Raw genomic sequence first — 11830 nt, forward strand, 5'->3', positions numbered from 1 at the left:
ATCCTCCATGATATGTGCCTACCTGATTCTTAATACCCAAAGCGCAGGTTGGATGCTCCCAGGTTTAGCTAGCACCCCTGAGGATTAGCAAACAGGCAGGCCCAGTGGACTGAAGAGTGTCTGAGTGGCTCAGACGTGGAGATGGATGTTATGGGGCGGGCAGTCAGAGATGAGAGATCAGGACGATCCCTCGAGAGACCAATGGAGGAGGCCCCGGGACATGCCCTGCTGGGGTAGGGGCCGGCTGGAAGCACCCCCCACCACGTCTGGGACTCCCAGTAGCTAACTACCTTTCTAGGAAGCTTCAGCATTGGCGGGGACCCTGACAAACGCATCATTTCACTGGAGTCACTTCACATGTCTCCAAGGTCAGCAGAGGCAGAACCACTTTCCTGAGACGAGATGCAAACACCCCACCGTGACTACCCATGGCTTCCCTTGTCCTTGAACCCTCTGTTCACCTCTCTCTCTGCACCGCTAGGTGGTCAACATGTGACATCAGCCAAACTCTGCTGACCCCTGCTTTTGTTCCTTTGCCCAGTACAGAAAAGATGCTATAAGGTGACTTATCAAAAGAAGGAACGGGGGCAGGGGGGAACTTCCCTGGAGGTCCAGTGGTTGGGACTCCACCTTGCAATGCAGCCCCTGCATGGGTTCAATCTCTGGTCAGAGAGCTATGATCCCACACGCTGCGGAGAAACTGAGCCGGTGGGATGCAATTACTGAACCTGAGATGCCTGTGCCCTGCAATGAACCATCGCACTCGCCGCAAAGAAGGTCCTGAGTGCCGCAACTAAGGGCCAACACAGCCAGAGAAATATTCGAAGTGAGGTGAAAGTGAAAGTTGCGGAGTCCCGTCCTCCTCTTTGCGATATAGTCCATGGAATTCTCCGGGCCAGAATACTGGAGTGGGTAGCCTTTCCCTTCTCCAGCGGATCTTCCCAACCCAGGGACTGAACCGGGGGCTCATGCATCGTAGGCGGATGCTTTCCCAGCTGAGCTATCACGGAAGCCCAAGATAAACACAAAATGTAAAACGAAGCGAAACAAGAAATACGGAATGGAGTCAGACAGCAAACCAGTTACGCAAAGCAGCAAAGCTGAGTCTCAAATTTCTAACCATGCTTTTTTTTTTTAAATTAACTGGAGGATAATGGCTTTAGAATGTTGCCTTGGTTCCTGCTGTAGGACAACGTGAATCAGCCATATGTATACACATGGCTCCTCCCTCTTGAACCTCCCTACCCCTTGAGCCTCCCTCCCAACTGCCAAGGTCAACACAGAGCTCCATGTGCTCTACAGAAGCTTCCCACTAGCTGTCTGTCGTCATGTGCATAGACCAATGCTCCTTGCTTAATTCATCTCACCCTGCCCTCCTCCCCGCAGCGCCCACAAGTCCATTGTCCACGTCTGTGTGTCTCTTCCTGCCGCGCGTACAGGTTCATCCGTACTGCTGTTCTAGATTGCACGTTCATGTGTGAATATACCACATGTGGGACATCATTGATGGTGCAGGGGTTAGGAATCCCTGCGATTCAAGGGACCCGGCTTCGATTCTTGCCAGGGAACTAAGACAGCACATGCTGCGGAGCGACGAAGTCCACGTACCACACAAATACTGAGCCTGCGCAGCGCAGCGTAACGAGAGATCCCTCATCCCACAAAGAACACACAGCAGGGCCACGAAAATAAATATGTAAAAACAATAATGAAGAAAAGAGATGTCCCGGGACATCACCACGTGTTCCCCGGGAGTAAAGTCACCCCTGGCTCAGCTCCAGCTTTGCACACACTCCCCACCCCCTGTAACGACCGTGTGTGTGTGTGTCTTACACTGTGTAACAAAGCCTTTTCACAGGTGTCTTCCCAGCCTTTCAGACCTTCCTCCTGAGCATCAGACTCTTCGATCCTCTTTCGTAATTCCACTCGGGGATGCCCGAAGCCCTGGAGGGGAGTTTCGACATTCCGCCACACTGACCCACCTTGTCCCCCTAGTGTGTCTGACCTCCCCTGAGGCTCCAGTCCTCAGTGGACAGTACTTCCATCACCTCCACTTCCCAAGCAGGACCTCTGGGCCTCTCTGCCCACATTGACCCCAGCACCCAGCCCCTTCTATTTTTCTTCATTAACACAGCAGGGTTTTCCTGTCTCCCTCAAGCTTCTGAGGGCTCTCCTCCCCAGAGGGTGTCCAGCTTCCTCCCTGACTCCCCACATTTGTTCATGCTAAAGTTTCATTTGTCCAGCTGTGCCCACAAGGATCACGTGAATGTTTCAATCTGCCTGTGTCTTGGGCTTTCCAGGTGGCTCAGATGGTAAAGAATCTGTCTGCTGACATAGGAGACTTGGGTTCGATCCACCTGGAGGAGGAAAGGGTGACCTACTCCAGTGCCCTTCACTGGAAAATCCCTTGGACAGAGGAGCCTGGCGGGCTATGGCCCTTGGGGTCAAAAACCACTGAGGAACAGAGCACAAATTCACTACCTATGCCTTGCAAGGGCTTCCCTGATAGGTGGTAAAGAATCTGCCTGCAATGCAGGAGACCCCCGTTCCATTCCTGGGTCAGGAAGATCCGCTGGAGTAGGGATAGGCTACCCACTCCAGTATTCTGGCCTGGAGAATTCCATGGACTGTATAGTCCATGGGGTTGCAAAGAGTTGGACAGGACTGAATGACTTTCACTATGTCACTATGCCTGGCAAATAACCTTCACGTGTCCAACAGGTTTCAACATTGTTACAATAAATTCCAGAGCAGGGTGTGTGAGGCCCTTTCCTAATGCCTCATGGTGTAGCCAGTGATCTATTTACAAAAAACTCCATCTCTGCATCCCGTTTGAAGCTGTGGATGGAATGTTCCTTCAGCCTGAAAGGCCTCCTCCTGATTCTGTCCCTCCACTGCTTTCTCCCACCTAGCTAACTCCTCCAAAACTCAGCTCACTAGGACACTTCCCAGAGAAAGGCTTCAGTGTACTGCAAAACACCTGCAGAGACCGTCTGCTTACTGATCCAGCTGCAACCCCAGGCTCTAAGACCCAGGACCACGTGCTGGTCACTTTATGACTTTTTGTTGTTGTTGTTTAATTGCTCAGTCGTGTCGGACTCTTTGTGACCCCATGGACTGTAGCCCGCTAGGCTCCTCTGTCCGTGAGATTCTCCAGGTGAGAATGCTGGAGTGGGTTGCCATTTCCTTCTCCAGGGGGATCTTCCTGACCCAGGGATTGAACCCACGTCTCCTGTGTCACCTGTCTTGCAGATGGGTTCTCTACCTCTGAGCCACCAGGGAATCCCCAAGGGACTGGCAATCAGCATCATTAAAAAAGCAAAAGTCGTCAAATCAGGGCTGCCAAGAAAGCTTGTGTTGCTGGTAGCAACGTCCCTTCCTATAAGAATCACACAGTAATACTAGATCCAAGCGCATTCCTATGCACCTAACTAGTTTCCTATCTTTTGGAATGGCTTTAGAAATGGCCAGGGCTTGACAGCCAAAGAACCGAGTGAACACACAGCTGCTGCACACAGGTCTCGGGACGTGGCTGCAGGAACAGGGGCACTCCGCTCTGGTGGCTCCGGCACAGATTCATGGTGCCAAACTGGCATGACATCAGACATCAGGGCCAGAGGGGGACTGAGGGCAGGTATTTCTTGCTACGGTGAAGCTTCAGAGCAGGTAGGTCTGGACTCACACGGGGCTCTTTCCTGGAAAAGCAGACTGATCCAGTCCCAACTAGAGTGGTGCCTTATCAACAAAACCCAAAGCTTCAGAAGGTGAAGAAAAAAAACCCAGCCTTCCTGGAGCCCAGGGTTTTCTCATCCTCAGCACTACGGACAACTGGGGTCTAGATCATTCACTGCGGCCGGGTCAGAACTGTAGGAAGGACATTTAACAGCATCGCTGACCACTACCCACTGGACGCCAGAGGTACCCCCTCCCTTGTCAAGAAAAAATGTCTCTATACACAGCCCCCTGGAGAAGGCAATGGCACCCTGCTCCAGTACTCTTGCCTGGAAAATCCCATGGATGGAAGAGCCTGGTAGGCTGCAGTCCATGGGGTCACTAAGAGTTGGACACGACTGAGCAACTTCACTTTCACTTTTCACTTTCATGCATTGGAGAAGGAAATGGCAACCCACTCCAGTGTTCTTGCCTGGAGATTCCCAGGGACAGGGGAGCCTGGTGGGCTGCTGTCTACGGGATCGCACAGAGTCGGACGTGACTGAAGCGACTTAGCTGCATACACAGCCCCCGGGGAGGGGTGCTAAGTGACTCCCAACTGAGAACCTTGGTTTTATACAGAGTCAGTTCTATTCTCAGTACCCATTTACAATCAGATGATCAGCACATATAAGATCAGACCAGCTAATAAAGGGGAGGATTCGAGATACATTGCTGTGACTCCGGGGTTCCCTGGTGGCTCGGTGGTAAAGAACCCTCCTGCCAACGCAAGAGACGCAGAGTTACGAAGATCCCCTGGAGGAGGGCATGGCAACTCATTCCAGCATTTTTGCCTGGAGAATCCCAAGGACAGAGGAGCCTGGTGGGCTACAGTCCACGGGCGTCTCAAAGACTCGGAAACATCTGAGTGACTAAACACACACACGCACAAGCTGTGAGTCCGAAAGACAAAGAGTTTCCAACATCCACCACGGCTCAAGGTGCCTTTTAAACTGTGCACGTAATTTTTCAGAAACAAGAGTCGGGACAGTGAGCCTAACTAACGATCACGGTGGCTACATCATCTGTCTTCTTAACAGGCTCCTGTTTTAAAGGGGTAACAGCAGTATGGATCACAGAGGGAGAAAGCTGCTTTAATTGACAATGCATAGATCACTCAAACATTTCTCAGGAGAACCGCTCAGGGATTATATTTTAAGACAGACAAACTAATTGCTCTTCAGAATAGCATTCTGCGTTCCTTATAAAGAGGATTATTGCTCTGAATCACATAATCAGCTGTTGACTAGGCAGGCTGGCTTCAGGTTTCTCTAGTCTGTTTCGGTGAGTGGCCTGAACCGTGATAAAGAAGGATTGCTATGAGATGAGTCTTGGTGCTTGGAACATCACGATCGTATTTTCCTGCCCTTCAGTGTCCAACTATGAAAATCTTTACATTTCTTTGGCTTGCTTGAGGAAAGAGGTTCATTCATTTTAAACTATTCCTATGAATATTTCTTATGTTAGTTACAAAAACATGAAGCAGTTTATCTTAAACTAGACTCAACAATTTTCAGCGCAAGAAACAAAAGCAACGTTCAAAGGAGTTTTTTTTTTTTTTTTTTTTGGACTGACTTATTTTAGGGAAAATTTTCATCCTCTCTAATATTCTATTTTTTAATGGACTAAGCTTTCTGTTTCCTGATGGGCATATTCTTAAAATGAATACAACACTTCTTTTTCAATTTTTTTCACTATATCAATACATATAAATCACATGTCTGTCAGAATGTATTAAAATATCTAAGTGTGTATTAGTCTTTCCTTACAGGTGGGAGACTGAATCCCAGAGATGTGGGTTTTATCTTAAAAGAAAAAATTCCTCCTAAGCCAAAGTAGAGTGATGCTGTTTCTGGACTGAGGATTACATTTTAAATAGAGAGAGTGGGAGACATTTTTACACAGCATAGTCAGAGTACGGGGTGGGCAGGAAGTTGCGGGTGCAAGGGTTTTTTTTCTAAAGTCATAAAATTAGATGTCTCAGAATCTGCCCATGCGGAGAGAGACAGAGAGACAGAGTTAAGGGGCACGAAGGCAGTCAGCATCCCTTTCTGTCTCACACGGCAGCTTGCTCACTGACCGGCGACGTCTGTCTAAGATTCCGGGACCTGCAGAAGAACCACCTGCCTTGGGTTAAGAACCACGTGCCTTGGGTTAACTTAGACCCTTTCCCCTTCTGACCATGAGCCTGACTGACCATCAGTTGGGCATCTGCTGGCTTCCGGCCCCCCAGTGGAGGGAAGAGAACCTTTGATCTCCGTGTTGGAGCTTCCCCATTACGGGACAAGGCACAGCAGAGACAGCCGTGAATGATGCTGTCTTCTTGTAGCTTCTTGTGCACGGTGGCCAGACACGCACACATCTGTGCGTGAGCAGGTGCGGAAGTGGTCAGGCAGCCTCTTGTAGTGGCGGGGGAAGCCCGGATTCTTGCTCTTAGGAAACCAAGGAGCGCTATAGACTCTCAGAGATGTGTATGCTTTCAGCAGCTGAAAGTCTATAGCATTTACTGAGTTGTACATGCACTGAGGAGCTACAAGAAGGGCTCTTGCTTCTATGATGCACTTGCAGCCCGACACCATGGCCTTGGGGATCGGCCTCCAAGAGTCCCAGAAACAGCTGTCTTCTGCCCTGAGCTTTGAGCCCACCCCAGGCTGAGGGCTGACATGCTCCCCTACTGCCTGCAGGGCAGGGACCACGCTCCGGCTTTCCCGACCAGCACTGTTCATTCCATGACCCTGTCTCTTGTTGACTGTGGTTTCTGACACCGCTGATGTCACTGAGCAAGTCAACTGGCGCCGTTGTCAACAGCAGTGCTGAGGATTTCCCTGGTGGCTCGGTGGATAAGCATCTCGCCTGCCAGTGCTAGGGAACGTGGGTTCTGAGAGGCTAACGGGCAGGAAGGCCAGGGGTCTCCAAATGGAGGAAATAGGCTGCAAGTGTCAGACATTTTTTAATCTCTCTTAAGCGGCAGGAGGAAACAAACTAGTGATATATATATTTTCCCTTCTCTATACTAATTTAAAGGAGAAGGCAACAGCAACCCACTCCAGTACTCTTGCCTGGAAAATCCCATGGGCGGAGGAGCCTGGTAGGCTGCAATCCATGGGGTCTCAAAGAGTCGGACATGACTGAGTGACTTCCCTTTCATTTTTCACTTTCCTGCATTGGAGAAGGAAATGGCAACCCACTCCAGTGTTCTTGCCTGGAGAGTCCCAGGGATGGAGGAGCCTGGTGGGCTGCCGTCTATGGGGTTGCACAGAGTTGGACATGACTGAAGCGACTTAGCAGCAGTAGCAGCAGCATACCAATTTAAAAAGAAGTTTCTCTTAAAATATTGTGTTGCCATAATGACACCTGGTTCCACCTGAAGTTAACTTTTGTCAAACCTTGAGTTAACCAATGCATTTTTCATATGGAAATGTTTGTCTTAAGCTATGTTAATGTACTATGCATTTACCCCAGAGTCTGTCTTCAAGTCAGTTCTGCCTAATGGCTCAGAACCAGCTTGACAAACCAGTGTAATACTCAGACATTATTTCCCTAACCTACGTAAACAAAACTATTTGCATGGTAACCTGCCTCCATACAAGATTCAAGTCAATCGTTTTTATGGCCCGGGATGACTCACTGGTGCCATGATTATCCCAAAACATATCTTATGGATGAGGGGTCTGGTGCCATTCTCTGAGTTTTAAGACATTTCTTTCTTTCATTAACAGACTGCTAATGACTATGCAGATGACACCACCCTTATGGCAGAAAGTGAAGAGGAGCTAAAAAGCCTCTTGATGCAAGTGAAAGAGGAGAGCGAAAAAGTTGGCCTAAAGCTCAACATTCAGAAAACAAAGATCATGGCATCCGGTCCCATCACTTCATGGGAAATAGATGGGGAAACAGTGGAAACAGTGTCAGACTTTATTTTTTGGGGCTCCAGAATCATTGCAGATGGTGACTGCACCCCTGAAATTGAAAGACGCTTACTCCTTGGAAGAAAAGTTATGACCAACCTAGATAGCATATTCAAAAGCAGACACATTACTTTACCAACAAAGGTCCATCTAGTCAAGGCTATGGTTTTTCCTGTGGTCATGTATGGATGTGAGAGTTGGACTGTGAAGAAGGCTGACCGCTGAAGAATTGATGCTTTTGAACTGTGGTGTTGGAGAAGACTCTTGACAGTCCCTTGGACTGCAAGGAGATCAACCAGTCCATTCTGAAGGAGATCAACCCTGGGATTTCTTTGGAAGGAATGATGCTAAAGCTGAAGCTCCAGTACTCTGGCCACCTCATGAGAAGAGTTGACTCATTGGAAAAAACTCTGCTGCTGGGAGGGATTGGGGGCAGGAGGAGAAGGGGACGACCGAGGATGAGATGGCTGGATGGCATCACGGACTTGATGGACATGAGTAAGACTGAACTCCGGGAGGCCTGGCATGCTGCAATTCATGGGGTCGCAAAGAGTTGGACACGACTGAGTGACTGAACTGAATGACTATATAACATCCAGCTAAAAACTAGCAGGGGGGTACTCTTTCTGCCCCCTTTTGATGCCTATGTCAGAAGCTTTCTCCATCTCCATTACACTTTAATAAAACCTTATGACATAAAAGATCTGAGCGATCAAACCTCATCTCTGGCCCCAGATTGAATTCTTCTCCTCTAGAGGCCAAGAATCCCAGCATCTCTTCATGGTTCAGCAACAATCTTGCAGTTCCATCCCTGATCTAGAAAGATTCCACTGTGGCCCAGAGCAGCTCAAAGCCCACAACTACGCCACAACTACAAAGGCTGTGTGCTCCAGGTATGGAACCTGGGGGCCTAGAGCCAGTGCTCTGCAGCAAGAGGAGCTGCCACGAGGAGAAGGCCATGCTCTGCTCGTCTCCAGTTAGCCCTGGCTTCCCAAACCTGGAAAAGAGCTCATGCAAAGGCCATGAAGACCCAGTGCAGCCAAAAATAAATACATTAAAAAAAAAAAGACTGTTAAAAAGTACTGGGAGAAAAAAAGCAATGCTTAGGTACTAAGAAATCTACTGCCCACCCCTGCGGGGGGTCCATCCTGTTGAAAGTCATCCCTGATTTGTGATTTTCTGCTCAAAGTCCTTCAAATACAACCTGCCTTCTCCTCAGGTGTATAGTGGGGATTACTTCAGTTCAGTTCAGTTGCTCAGTCGTGTCTGACTCTGTGACCCCATGGGCTGCAGCACACCAGGCTTCCCTGTCCATCACCAACTCCCAGAGCTTGCTCAAACTCATGTCCATCCAGTCGGTGATGCCATCCAACCATCTCATCCTCTGTCTTCCCCTTCTCCTCCCACCTTCAATCTTTCCCAGCATCAGGATCTTTTCAAATGAGTCAGTTTTTTGCATCAGGTGGCCAAAGGATTGGAGTTTCAGCTTTAGCATCAGTCCTTCCAATGAATATTCAGGACTGATTTCCTTTAGGATGGACTGGTTGGATCTCTTTGCAGTCCAAGGGACTCTCAAGAGTCTTCTCCAACACCACCGTTCAAAAGCATTACTTGAACATCCACAAATATATGGATTGTGGTGTTTTTTTTTTTTTCACAGAAACTTACACACAATATTGGGGCTTCAGGGTCACAAAGACTCGGACACAACTGACGTGACTGAGCGTGCACACATGTGTACACAATACAGGATTTCTAGCATTTGTAATAAAGACCAGAGTCCTAAGATTCAAGTGGAAATTCTCTTTCTTCTAATAGGCGATGTTAATCAAAATCAGAAATTCGAATGTGTTCGACATTTGAAACACACTATTTCACTTCTTTAAATTTATTTTGCAGAATTTCTCACCTGAGTGTACTCTGGCCTTCCCACTGCTTATGCTGGTTTTAACAGCTGAACATCAGAAATTACCTGTTATTGGAATAACCGATTAATGGTGTGCTTAAAGACATCAGGACACAATTGTAACATGGTATGATGCTTCAGCTATTAAAGCAGAAAGTGTCAGTCACTCAGTCGTGTCTGACTCTTTGCAACCCCATGGACTATAGCCCGCCAGGCTCCTCTGTCCATGGGGATTCTCCAGTCAAGACTACTGGAATGGGTTGCCACTTCCTTCTCCAGGGGAATCTTCCCAACCCAGGGATCAAACCCAGGTCTCCTGCACTGCAAGTAGATTCTTTACCATCTGAGCCTCCAGGGAAGCCAGAAGGAATAGCTACATAGGAAGAAAGGATAATCAAAACGTTTTAAGTGAAAAGAATCTCAAACAGAACACCATCAGAATACAGGAGAGACAGACCCAGAGAGCAAAGCATCTTTACTGTTCAATTCTACCTTTGGACCTTTTCCACAATGTCTGTGTCATAACGTCTTCTGGTTTCATTTAGATCTATAATATATTTCAGACACGATTTTTCCTCCTGGGCTAACAATTTTATGAGCTTTTAAATAAGTTAACTGGAGACTTTTTTCCTCCAGACATGTACCATTGTGTTAAATGCAAGTACAAAAAGGACGTAAGGTAATTTTTAAACATTTAGTGAGTGAGTGAAGTCGCTCAGTTGTGTCCAACTCTTTGAGACCCCATAGGCTGCAGCCTACCAGGCTCCTCCGTCCATGGGGTTTTCCAGGCAAGAGTACTGGAGTGGGTTGCCATTGCCTTCTCCAGGAGATCTTCCCAACCCAGGGATTGGACCCGGGTCTCCCACACTGTAGGCAGATGCTTTACCATCTGAGCCACCAGGGAAGTCAGTTTAAATATTTAAACCAAAAGTAAAGGTTGTGGTCAGGATAAAAAGGGGAGGGTGGGAAGAAGGGAGAGAGACAGACAGACAGAGACTGATGTGTGAGTTGCATCAAAGTCTTTCATGGAGGAGGAATTGAGACTCAGTTCAGTTCAGTCACTCAGTCGTGTCCGACTCTTTGTGACCCCATGAACCACAGCACGCCAGGCCTCCCTGTCCATCACCAACTCCTGGAGTTTGCTCAAACTCATGTCCATTGAGTTGATGATGCCATCCAACCGTCTCATCCTCTGTCATCGCCTTCTCCTCCTGCCTTCAATCTTTCCCAGCATCAGGGTTGGGTGGAATTCCCAGAGAAAAATTTACTTAATACATGAAAACACCTTAAAAACACACACACACACACAAGAAGTAGGGACTTGCCTGGTGGTCCAGTGGTTAAGACTCCACCCGGCAATGCAGGGGACAAGGATTCGATCCCTGGTTGAGGAAATTGGATTCCCACATGCCACAGAGGAACTAAGACCACACTCGCGAACTACTCAGCCTGCCCGTCACAACGTGAAATTCCTCGAGCTGCAATGAAAGATTCCACATGTCACAACTAAGACCCGGTGCAGTGAAATAAATATTGTAAAAAGAAGCATATTTTTTCCTACAGATCTTTGAGGAAAAAAAGGGGCATGGCAAATAAGTGCTTTCCTGGTAGCATTACAGTGGACTAGTCTCTAATTTTCTGTCTGGGACGCACCTTTCCAGTTGCTGACGTAGCCACTGGCACCTCTGAAATAGTCACCCTCCCATACACGTGCACCCACTTCCCAGACACCAGCAGCAGGACAATGACTACTCACCTAGCAGGGGTGGAGGAAGCCAGGGGCACACACGGACCCGGGTTTCCCTCTCACAACCCGAGGAAGTTCAGCACCCACAAGAGCAGGGCACTTCTGTCTTAAACACACCACCATTCACTCAGTTCAGTTCAGTTCAGTTGCTCAGTCGTGTCCGACTCTTTGCAATCCCATGAACTGCAGCATGCCAGGCCTCCCTGTCCATCACCAACTCCCAGGGTTTACCGAAACTCATGCCCATCAAGTTGGTGATGCCATCCAACCATCTCATCCTCTGTTGGCCCCGTCTCCTCCCGCCTTCAATCTTTCCCAGCATCAGGATCTTTTCCAATGAGTCAGTTCTTCGCCTCAGGTGGCCGAAGTATTGGAGTTTCAGCTTCACCATCAGTCCTTCCAATGAATATTCAGGACTGATGGACTGATCTCCTTTAGGATGGACATCGTTCACTACAGGAATCCAATTACAGCAGTTTAACCAAGCAGAATTATGACAGCTTAAATGAGCAGAGTCCACCAGGACACCAGAAGAGAAACAAAAATCAAATCAGGTCA

Source organism: Oryx dammah, unplaced genomic scaffold (assembly GCF_014754425.2).
Source record: "Oryx dammah isolate SB20612 unplaced genomic scaffold, SCBI_Odam_1.1 HiC_scaffold_23, whole genome shotgun sequence".
Lineage (NCBI taxonomy): Eukaryota > Metazoa > Chordata > Mammalia > Artiodactyla > Bovidae > Oryx > Oryx dammah.